This window comes from Hipposideros armiger, unplaced genomic scaffold (genome assembly GCF_001890085.2).
Source record: "Hipposideros armiger isolate ML-2016 unplaced genomic scaffold, ASM189008v1 scaffold_252, whole genome shotgun sequence".
NCBI lineage: Eukaryota > Metazoa > Chordata > Mammalia > Chiroptera > Hipposideridae > Hipposideros > Hipposideros armiger.
Window position 1 is genome coordinate 1220007 of NW_017731602.1, and position 12517 is coordinate 1232523.

General features: G+C 34.8%; 1 protein-coding gene and 1 long non-coding RNA gene across 6 annotated transcripts in view; one reads left to right on the plus strand and one right to left on the minus strand.

Moving 5' to 3' along the window:
• Positions 1-1104, minus strand: part of LOC109389956 (uncharacterized) — a 16769-nt gene extending 15665 nt beyond the window's left edge. Inside the window, exon 1 of the long non-coding RNA XR_002125485.1 lies at positions 1032-1104. This is a non-coding gene — a long non-coding RNA (uncharacterized LOC109389956). The remainder of the gene's footprint in view (positions 1-1031) is intronic.
• The window catches only part of ARB2A (ARB2 cotranscriptional regulator A), a 450108-nt gene that overhangs the window by 382500 nt on the left and 55091 nt on the right, over positions 1-12517 (plus strand). The gene's annotated exons all lie outside the window — the stretch shown is intronic.

The following is a 12517-nucleotide window of genomic DNA, read 5'->3' on the forward strand; positions in this document are numbered from 1 at the left end:
TTGGGGGTTACCACAACATGAGGAACTGTATTAAGGGGTCACGGCATTAGGAAGGTTGAGACCCACTGATCTAGAGGATCCGAGGAGTTTGAACTTTAATTTATAGGCCACAAAGAGTCACTGAAAGTTTTTGAACAGGGACATACGAGGAAAGCAACATTTTAGGAGGTGTATATATAGCTTCATCTGGTGAAGACCAGTAGAGGGAATATTATTACAGGAGTCTGGAGCTAGTGTTCCCCAAACCTTGCTCCTTGGAATACTAATTCTGAAATATAAAGACAGTAATAAAAACTCCTTTGGGAGGTATTTTTTTCTTAATGAAAGAAAGGAAACATTGCATATTAAATTTTCTTCTTGGAGTTACAATGCACATTAACACATTAAAAGCCCTTACCAAAGAAACCCGTAATTTCACTAACTTATTTGCACATAAAAGGCTTTGTTCATTGCATCTATTCATAACACATCACTATGCTTCACTGAAATCACTTTCAATATTTAGAATTTTTGGTCTTATCAGTTACCTATTTATTAAAAAGTCCACCTAAGAAATAATAAGAGTAGGGGGGAAAAATGAAATTCAAAATTTTTTAGAAAGGGACTTAGCCATCATTTAGTCCAGACCCCATCTTTAATCATGATAATCAGAAACTGAATGTCACCTTTGACCTTAATGCCTTTCTAGTCAAATCATGTATTGCCTTTCATGATTTTTGTTTACCATTTCTCTCCCTCACTAAACTGTAAAATACCTAAGAATAAGATTAGCCTCTGTTTTATCTTTGTAATCTCTACCTCTGACTCATAGTAAGTGGGGGAAAAATATTTGTTGAATTAAAAGTCATGAGAAAACTAGAGAGTTGGTGACTTGGCTGTGGTCACACAAATGGTAGCAGGATACATTGAAAATAAATGAATTCCAAGAATTATGTATAAAATTTTAGCTAGGGGAGAAACTTGGAGAAAAGAGACTTGGTATATTCTACAATAAAACTAACTAGCAGTATGATCTTGATCAAGTCACTTACCCTCTCTGGGCCTCTATTTCCTCATCCATGTTCCAGCTCCAAAATATTGGGAGATCTCCATTTTTTTATTACTGTAAATAATAAAAAAATTAACTGAATGTTATTTCTTTTACATTGGAAATATATATATTCTAATGAGGGACCATGTTTAAATATGGAAGACTTTTTAACTATTTACTTCTTTATATTTGTACTTATACAATATTCCTGAACTTCACAACTTTTTCTATTTTTATTTTCCTCTTCTTTCCAAGTTTATCAAAAAGGAAAGAATCTTTAAAAGTGTACCAATGTGTGTGCTTATGTAATATTAGGACTGAAAGTTTTAAATCTTAAAATGTGAAAGCTCCAGTTGTCAGAAGATCATAAAGTCTTTACTTTTAAGGACTGTTAAAAATCACCTTCTGTGAGATCTCAGCTTTGGGATTTTTCTGACATTTCAAGACTTAAATTTGAAAGTGTAGAATCTCTATAAATACAACATTACCACAAGCCCAAAAAAGTCAAGAAATGCAAAAGGTTAGATTCTTACTAACTCCTCTCCCACATTATGCTCTAAATTGAGTAATGTATCTTAGAATTAAATACGTAATCAGGAATACTTGATGTGAAATACAATTTAAATTATGACATATTAAGTTTCTCTCTTTGAATTACAGGCAATAAAATCCTGTATGTAAATCACGCAATATCACATTTTTTTTGTATGTGCCCTTAAGGCTTTTTTATGTTTTCTTCACATAGTCCCCTCATTTACAACTTTATCTTGCTGTGGACTAACCATATGGGAAATCCACTATTTTAAACTTCAGCTATTTTTGTGGTGTTACTGCATAAGAAAATGCCTTTAGAGAAGAAAATTTTATATATTTTTACCAGATTATATAAATAAAAATTAATTTTTATAGTGGTCATTTTTTGGTTCAATTCAAATTATATAGTTTTTAATTCTTAAATATCTCTAGAAAGTCTCCATTGTCATAGCCAAGTAAAATGGAAGATAATAAAGAAAAAGTGCCATGAGACCTGGCCATTTTCAACATGTTGAAGATTTAAAATTATGTGTAATTTACATGAGACATATAAATGAAAGGATAGACTTCAGTAGAATTTTTTTTTTTTTTGCTTTAAAAATAGGGTATTTCTCTCCTGCAGCAGCATCTCACATCTCATACATATGTGCATATTTAGTTTTCTGTGTAGCATTCGGTCCCAAGAACACTAATTATAATTTTAAATTATCAATAAGATATAGGCTTAAAGTACAGTAGATGTTGAATTTCATATCTCTTGTAAGACTCCCTATCTAAAAGCAACTACTTTTTGCCTTTATTTTTATTTTTTAAAAATTCTTGGGAACTTTATAATCACTTATATTTTGCCTTTTAAAAATAAAAAACACCCTTTAAATTTGTAGTGCGCAAATAGGTATTTAGCTTTTATGTCTAAGGAAGATATTACTGATGATAATTAGTCTGTGCATCAGGGGTAAAGTGAAAAACCAACACATGGTCCTAAGTTCTTCACTGGACCATCTAAAAGCGTGTCTTTGAAGCCCCTGTTGGAAGTACTTACAAATTGGTTTGCCATTGATTTGTTGCTATGCCTGCTACTATTGTTTACCAAAAAGCCTTGCTTATACTGCACTACCTAGGTTTTTGCTTGTCTGTTCTCTTTGAAGTAGTTCTGTCCACCTGGATTATGGTTGTCTCAGCAAAAATCTGCCAGTTTCTCTAGGAGCCCTGCTATATTGTCCTCTGAAATCTCTACCCTGATTTTTATATTTTTCTTCTATTGAAAGGCTAACTGTATTCTATAATTTGGTTGTCTTTCATATTTAGTACAACCCAGACAATCATGTTGAAACTTCTCAGGAACTAAAATGTGATTTCTATAGCACATGCAGCTTTGGGAACCATATACAAAACTTAACACTTCTCTATAGAGTATCATTGTCTGGGGTTTGGTGCCATATTAGAGCCATCTGTATCAGCCAGCTTCCCGAAGAATATGCTGCTCTTTTTGCATAATGTGATTATTTCTGGAAATGGCTCTCTTGGCCCAAGATATGCTACCCTCTCAAATCGTATTTGGGTCCTTTAAGCATTTTCAGTGTGCTATGCAATCATTTTCATTCATTATCCACTCAGTTGTTCCATCGCTACTTTCTGATACACATAGACATCCGGCTACACAGTGGGTAAGAGGTGGAGGTAGGACTGAGAACCCCAGGACAGGGACCAAGGCCCAGTTTGGTCTCGCCTTGGCTTAATTCCATTTGGACAGCTCATTGTTTCCCTTTGATGTGTGGAGTTTAATTGCTTATCTCTAAACATAAGGCTCTATTGGTGGGTGCTTATGTGGGGAGAGCCATTTGCCCTTTTCTGAGTTGAAAATCTGAACATCATTAACAGTTTATTTTCCATAGAGAACCCCGCTGTAAGTGTGGTACAGAAAATGTGATTTTTGACTGCCCGGTTTTGCCCAGGCTAGCCTCTGATTTATGCCATGACCACACAATAGCCTCTCGTGCCTGCCTGGCCACAAAGCTTGATTATTTTGTAATTTGATCTTAGTAGGGATTCCAGCCGTGCTTCCCTGCTCGTGGGCAGCAGAATGTGGCAGCATGCCTGCTCACTTGCCTGAGCTGCTATGATCAGATTACGCCTTCTCAGCATTTCTTACTTTGGCTGCCTATGAAATTCAGAGAAGCTTGAAGTCAGCCTACTTGAGTTTTACAGCCCTTTACAGAGACAGAATAGAAACTATCAGAGAGCTCGTGGAATCTTGGTCTCATAAGTGTGTACTGTTAAGGGAGTCAGAAAGTCAGACTCCATACTGAATATCTGTCTATCTGTAAAAAAATAAGTGATTTTTTTTTCATCGTGTAATTTCCAAAAAGCATCTTTCCAACTTTAGTGTTATTTTTAGAGCTATCAGTTGGGTTTTAACTTTCAGATTTTAAATATTCCTATAACATGTTAAGGATCTTCATAAAAGATAGGAAAATTCTGCGTGTCATTGTTTGTTGTTAACAGAAAAATCATTACTGGACATCATAGATAGCAAAGCGCCCTTCTCCCTGTATTATTCTTTCAGCCAAATAATTATAAAATGATGATATTTGTCAACATCTTTATGAGCTAACATGACTGCATCCTGTTGGGGTTACAGAAGGAGAGCACAGTGTCCAGCCTGGCACTGTGACATGACATGGAACATTCAGAACCCATACTGCTTCCATTTCCTTCATCCAAAATATTAACTGAGCACCAAGAATGTGCAAGCCTCTCTGTAAGGCACTGGAGAGATACCAGTAAGCTTCGTGCACAGTTCCTGCCTTCCCGAGCTTACTTATATACTAGATGTATTTAGAAGCTTTTTAAAAATTATATTAGAATAATTCCAAAATTTTAAAAGGTGAACCAGAGAAACTGAGAGTTGGGAAAGACTTGAGAGTTCATTTTATGGAGCCTTCTCCTTCATACAACACGGAATTCCCCACTATGGTATTTGGTCATAGGAGTGAACAAAATATGCAATTCATGTTTTATTGTTCAGAAATGAAGAAACCATGATTATAGGTTAAGCTATAATCTAAACTCCATCCAAAGCTCAATTAAAACAGTTTTGTTTTCTGACATTATCATTCATACGTTCAGTGGACCAGCAAGAAAGCTGGGAAAATGAAGCATAAGCAGTGTGATGCCAGTTTGCTTTAAAATCCCTAATATATGTTTTGTAAACAAAGCTTATAAAACTTAGTACTCTACTAATTAAATAACAAGAAAGATTTTATGACTACATGAAAAGCCAGAATTTAAAATGCCTTCGGGGGAACAGGTGCTGTAATGACATCACTGTGTGTCACACAGTTTTTTTTTGTTGTTTTTTTTTTTTTTCTTGATACTTACATTTGGTCATAATGGAAAGAAATTGATTCCAAATGTGTTTTCTTGACCTCCTTCTCCATTCATGTTAGTGCCTAACCTTAAATGATGTTTCTACAATCTCGGTTGTATTTACAGTAATTATATGCATAATGTAGCATATTATTGTCCGGACTTCCTGTTTAATCAGTACAGAGCTTCTTACAAGTGCAGCTGAAAAGGGCAAACAAAATTAAAGCTTTATATACCAAAACAAGTTTGATTTGCTAAGCTCCCAGCATTCCAAAGTACACAAATTTGTTCCACTAAGTTTTCCGATGGCTTGCAGATGGGCAATGATTAATCAGAGAGCTAACTGTGAAGTAGTTTGCAATTAAACTGGAAAGCTCTGAAGCATGCTAATTGAATCAGAAAATTAGAGACACTGAACAGTAATTGGCTATTTCTCATGCAGCAGGTGCCAGGCCACTCATCTGTGGAACAAGGTATTTAAGGCACATTAGCACTAGTAAAAATACTTCTTGATATGGAACAGTTAGATTTTCTGCTCATTTTCACCATGGATGTCAAAACATACAGCTGTGCTATCTGGTACTTGCAATTCATGTTTGAAGAATTTAACTTAGGTAAACATATGGGAGAGAAGCGCTGGGCAACCTCGAAGTGCCCAGGAAACATTTTAGAAGTGAAACCGAAAATGAGGGGCTGAGGTTTTGTTTTTCAACTCCATCACTTTTGCTTCCTTATCGTATGGATTTAGAAGTTGAATTTTCTGTTTAGTGTTAGTTTAAAGCAGCAACAGTATAAATCTAGGACTGCTGTGAGCTTAGTAGATACATAAAGCCGATTCATATCATGTCTCAGCATGAGTTTATATCTTCTAATTAGTACCACCATTTTATAGAGTGAGCACATGCTATGAAAGTTTGTTTGCCCTGCCAACAGGGACCAGGACATGTAGTTTTTCTTTAGTGGAACGATCTGCCGTAGGATCGTGAACAACTGTAACCTAACCAGTGGGTAACCAGGCAAGAATGGGATTTAATAAGTTCAATTGTAGAGATTTTTTTTAATAATAATCATTTTCATATTATCAAGGGTGGGGCATATGACTTCTGTCTCCCATTGCTTTAATTAGAGTTTGGTATTGTTATTAGAAAGTGAAAAGTACAAATGAAAATAAAAATATACTAAATTATACTGTGTTGGGAAGCAGAATATTACAGTATTCACATGCCAATCATATTACTTTGCAGATGACTGCAGAAAATAGTGAGTTTGAACCAAGAGACATAAATTATAAATTGTAAACAGTGCATAGGGGATATGTTATAACTGTGTCTCATTTAAAATGAGGCAACGAGTTTTTTCTGCACAAATAATGTTCCTTCATTAAGTTTTAAAGTCTCTTATAATGTTTTATTAAGATCATTTGGCAACATGTTACCAAAAAAAAAACGGTTTTAAGTGGAACACACAGGTTTTTAAAAGTACAGTACACTACAAACATACACTTTATGTCTTCAAGCTATAGATTTTTTTTTTTAACTTAAAGCAAAAGCACCTCTTTGGTAGGCCTCCTTCCCCCACCCCCAATAAGTCACGTACATTTTGCATTCTTTAGTGTGGAAGCAGTTCTGAAACATTTACATGATCAATGTCTTTTGCTTGAGGGATAAAGTTTGCTCTTCCATGGACAAGTGAGAACATATTGATCATTTTATTCTATTTGCTATTTCTAAATTCAATATACCTCTTGAGTCGATAAGCGAGATCGAGAGCATATTCTTTTTTGTGTGTGCCTGGTTGTAGCTTGTTCTCAAGATCCAAGATACATTTTTGATTAATCACGAATGCTCTGAGGTCATGGAGAGCAAATGTGTTTGTGGAGTGTCAGCTGATGCTGTCAGATAAATGTCTTAAGCTTAGCCAGGGTTCATGCCCCAGCTTTAGGCTGTGCCAAATGTCTCCCCTTGTTGAGAAAGATAACAGCTACACTGGAGGCGACTGAGCTGTTTGTTCCCTGAAAGGGCTGACCTTGCCATATGGGGCTACAATCAGGTGAAAGAAAGTGTGTAGAGGTTTTAATTGAAACTTTACAAATTTAAACTTTTCATTTGATTCAGATGATCTTGGAATGTGCTAATTTACATTCCAAGCCTTCTATCTAGTCTGATTATAACTACGTTTCTTCAGTGTTTCCGATTAGACTCCTTAGGATGAATAATTTCTCCAATATTGTTCTTAGTGTGTTCTGAGAGTGTTTTGGCACAGATCACTGTGTTATTAAAATACTGCAAAAGCATGAACGTGTTTATTAGGGTAAAAGGGATAGATTTCTCCTTGGATATATATAGTGGAAATTATTTTTGCTGTGTTGTTTTTTCAGATCCACAAAATACAAATAGGGCCTGAGCAAAGAGAGGTCACTTGTGTTAATGACCCTTGTCCATGTACCCTCTTATCTTCACAGGACTCATTTAATCACATTTACCCCTACTTACAGTAATTTGTCTTCTTTTACTAGACAGAGTCTATAAATAGGAAATAATGACGAACCTAGACTCACACCTGGAGAATGCTTTGTACTGAGGCTTTCTCCATTTGAGACCAAAGGCAATTAGATTGATCATATGGTGATGCATAAGTAAGTGGACTCTCTGTGGGCTGTTTGTGGGCATTTGCTGCAAAACACCTTTTAAAGAAGTGCCTTTCTTCCATCTTACCTCAGCCTGTTCTTTTCTCCAAAGAAGCTGATCTACTTTTCTTTACTCTCAATAAATTCGTACTGCCATGGGTAAATCACCGGTGCTAATTAGACAAAATAATTCTGTTTAAAAAAAGGCAAGAAAGAAATAACACATCTGTCATGAACTCCCACCAGATCTCTTGGAAATGAGACATTTTAAATATTTTATGCTAAACTCAAAATATCTTGAGGAAATGGATTTCTATTCTGTAATCCCAAAACAAAACCATCGATGTTAGAGAGCAGTGCTGCTTAAAAACATTCCATTTTAAATGATTGGGTTTAAAATTCCCTCACACTTGAAATGTAGATTCTACTGACGCTATATAAATAAAATCCAGATTGTAAAGTAGAAAATTTTAATGGAACTGCAAGAAAATGAAAGATATTCCTTTAATTTTGAAAACCTTTTCTTTATCAAGTGGTATTAAAAAGTGTTACATTTCCATATTTAGAGACAGCTGTTTCACGTGGATTGGTATTAGTGAACAAAATGAAGTTTGGTTTGGTTTGGTCAGGTCAGGTTTGGTTGGGTTCAGTTTGGTTCGGTTTGGTGTCTGCAGTCATATAAATGTCAAGCAGACCAAGGAGAAATGAGACTGAGGATAACTTTCGTAGTCGAACATTAAGCTTCTGGTAATGTAATTAAAAGAGTCAAATCAGATTGTGATTTTCTACAGTCTTCTAAATTATTTAAAGATTGATAATAGCTAATGCCCAAATCATACATGCAATTCAGAGTTTAAGTGTAAATAAGGAAATTTTTTAATTCTCTCTCTCTCTCTCTCTCTTTTTTTTTTTTTTTTCAAATTTACTCATAGTTTAGTTCTGGACTAAATTTTGTAGTTATTATTTTTTAAAGTATCCCCTGCCCATCATCCTTGTTTTTTCTTTTTTGTCTCATTATCTTAACAAAAGCTTTATATGCACTAGAATATCAGTGAAGCATACAACATTTCTGTCTATCCTTTTTCTGAAACTACTGCCCAAAGCACCTTTTTCATTCATATAATTCTTAGTCCCGTCATTATAAAAATATTGAATGTTGTCATGTCTAAGCCATATCCAGGAAGAGACTTGAGACTGTTTGATTTTCCATATGTAAGTGTGTTGCATTATTTAGAAGACCAATAATTGATAGTGACATTATAAAATACTTCCGTAAGATATGGAGATCATTCTCAACACAACTTAGACCCACCTATGGAAGGGGATAGTAAACTGATCTTGAACAAGACTAGCTCAGCTCTTCCTCAAAGATACTATCTCCTTAGCCAGTGTACCACTGTGTCTACATACTTAACAGTGCTTCCATTGAAATAAATAAGTTTTATTACATCTATAATATTTCTATCTTCATACTACCTTCTGCTTTTATCCTTTTCTATGCTAGTTCTTTCCTCCCATGTAAATTTAAATTTTAAATGATCATTTATTTCAACTACCAACCAATCAGTCTAAAAAGTCAGTACATTAAAATGGTATTTTTTTCTGAGCTTTGAGTCTCTTATTCATTGTAAGAGCTTATTCGGAAAGTTGCGAAGTCACCTCAGAATTTTGGGGAAAAAACAGCTACTACCTATCCAAAAATGTTTTTCTATAAATAAAATTTTGCTTTGTTTTTTTAATAACACATAAACTCTGATGGTATTTTCCGTGTCTGATCAGAGTTGTTCGAGGTCGGACAATTAAGTTGTCAAACTCATTGCAATGATGTTGCTAACCATTTTTGATATCAGAGGGATTATTCATTATGAATTTGTACCAACTGGACAAACGGTTAACCAAGTTTACTATTTGGAAGTGCTGAAAAGGCTCCTTGAAAAAGTTAGACAACCTGAACCTTTCGCCAACAATTCATGGCTCTTGCATCATGACAATGTACCAGCTCACACGGCACTGTCTGTGAGGGAGTTTTTAGCCATAAACAAATAACTGTATTGGAACACCCTCCCTACTCACTTGATCTGGCCCCCAGGGACTTCTTTCTTTACCCGAAGATAAAGGAAATATTGAAAGGAAGACATTTGGATGACATTCAGGACATCAAAGGTAATACAAAGACTGCTCTGATGGCCATTCCAGAAAAAGAGATCCGAAATTGCTTTGAAGGGTGGACTAGGTGCTGGTGTTGGTGCATAGCTTCCCAAGGGGAGTGCTTAGAAGGTGACTGTAATGATATTCAGCAATGAGGCATGTAGTACTTTTTCCAGGATGAGTCAAGAACTTAATTGGCAGACCTCGTAAATCTTTTTCTTAATCAAATGTTGGGGATGGTTTCAATTACACATAAAGGTTTTTAAGGATATGAGTCCTCAGATCTTATTATTTGCCATTTAGAACATATTCTCTAGTAACGTAATTCTTAGTTCACTTTATCATCCAAAATTACTTCTTTACATTTGACTTTTATCTTTATTCTTTACGTCACATAAAAAATTTAATGCTGTGTTTTCTCTTTCTCTATTATGATTCTTTATATCCTATATTTTTGGTTGCTTTCAAAACTAATAGCAAAATCATTGTTGACAACAATTATGACCCAGTAACAATTGATATAACTGTAATGGCAGCCTATATTTATGTTCATAGACTAATTTGGCTTCTTCCAGATTCTGGAGGGTTTAAATTACCAGAGTCCTGTCAGATAAAATCTATGCAAAATATCTTACGTTAAGGATTTATAATGCTTTTCATACTAATGAGGAAAACAATTCGTCATTTTCAAGTGTATAATCAGTGTCAGCATTTTGTATATCACAGTGAAAGTCCTGAAACAGTGGCATTTTGGATGCTCCCAAAAGAAAATCATTTTCCTCTTGTAAAGCATATTTACAAAATTTCCAAGGAAAAAATTTGGTGTAATTATTTTGACATAGTACAATTGTAAGTGAAAGTAATGTGGAACTTCTCAGCATTGCGAAGTGTACAATCACCATTGCATTTTCATATATAAACAGAAAACTGATTATAGTCCTTGAGAAAGCCGATCCCTCTTTAAGCTCACCATTTTTTACATATTTAGAAATGCACATTTCTAAGTTTATAATCTTCCATTATGTTTATAATCTTCCATTACTCGGTAAACGTAACTAAATACAACAAATTAAAAAATTGTGCTTTAAACTTTTCCTGTGTGAATGTTCATTTTGTGGGAATTAAAATAATCGGCTGTTTTTCTTCCTAGACTTACTGACCTAGACTTATTGAGGGCACTTCTAAGTGGAACTGATAGACGTGGGTGTGATACCTGAATGATGCTCAGTATATTTCCTGTACCCTCAAAAAAGGCTACTGATTTTACTTCAGCCTTAAAAATTCACAGTCAGACTACACACACCGGAGAAACAGAAAGGAACAGAGAGAAGCATGTCAGTAGGGCAAGGAGACGTTAAAGGCAAGGACCAGATTGCTCAAGGACTTTGAGATCTGAAGTCTGAATTTCCACTTTGTCTCAAGTACAGTGGGAGGCCATGGCAGGTTCTCAAGTTGGAGAGTGAAAGTATCTGATTTACAGAGAGAAAGTGTATTGGTAGAGGAGTAAGAATGTAAGTAGCTGACCACTTAGAAGCTATTACAGTAGCCTAGGCAGGAGATTATGGTGGCTTGAATGATGGTACTAGTAGAGATAGGAAGAAGTGTCCGACATGTCTTACTCATTTAGATCTGAGAAGTGAGAGGATAAGAAGGATGAAGGATGATTCCTAGATGTTTGGCTTGAACATCTAGGTAATGTCATTTGCTGAGAATGAGGAAGTCTAGAAGAAAAATAGGTTTGGGAAGGAAAATTGCAAGTAAAATTTTGGCATTTAACCATGCTGTTTTTATTTTTAAACATTTATTCAAGGAAATATTCTAGAGATCAGAGAGAGTAAGTTTTAAGGTAAGAAAGAATAGCAAATACATGACCTTAAAATTTTTCTTTTACCAGCACGTGAGACTTTTAACATGAACTAGAAGTTATTTGAATAGAATGGCTATAACAACATGTGTACAACCAGATTATAAAACTCAGCATTGGTTAACATGGGTTATATAATATACACCCTCAAATTTAGCCACTTCTGACCAATGCAGATTTTATCCAAAGTATGAAGATCAACTATTTGCCACTGTGATGGAGGGAGTTTTCAATAGCCCCAGCATAACAACAAACACATAACTTGAAAAGCAAGTTCTCTTTCCTTTGATCTCTTTATTATAGAATTTTAATGTTTTATTAAGAAGCTTAATATGCCTTACAAATTTAGGAACTCTGTTTTATACTCTTTTTTTCTTTTTCAATGGCTGAGTAACCCTTTGCAAAAATAGGTTTTCTCCAGTCAGCCCTATTCAAACTTATAAAAAAGAGGCCTTCATACCTTATCTTGTCAGTCAGGTATGAAAAAGAGATATCCCCAGGTATTAACCAGTTCTTCCAGGACACTAGTTTCTTTTTTTATAGAGTTAAATTTATTGGTGTAACATGGTTAATAACATTATATAAGTTTCAGGTGTACTTTTACCATTTTAATGTTATAGTACAGTTGTCTGAAACTAGACCCTTCGGTTGTTGAGTTTTATCACCTTTAAAAAAGGTAACTTTTTTTGTGTTTGATTTTATTCAGATGTTCACCATTCTAAGGAACAGGGTTATCTGCTTTGGCCAACTGGTGTTTATTTTCTTTTTCATGTGGTGGAGAATACAGCAGTAACAAGGAAAACCAGAATTGGGACACATTGGGCATTTTATTTTAAAAATGCAAATTAGGATGACGTTTAAGGTTGTAGTCCCGTCAACTTAATTTAGATACTTTAGAAAGTACCAGTGTTATCAAAAATCATTATTTAAACATTTGAGGATCACA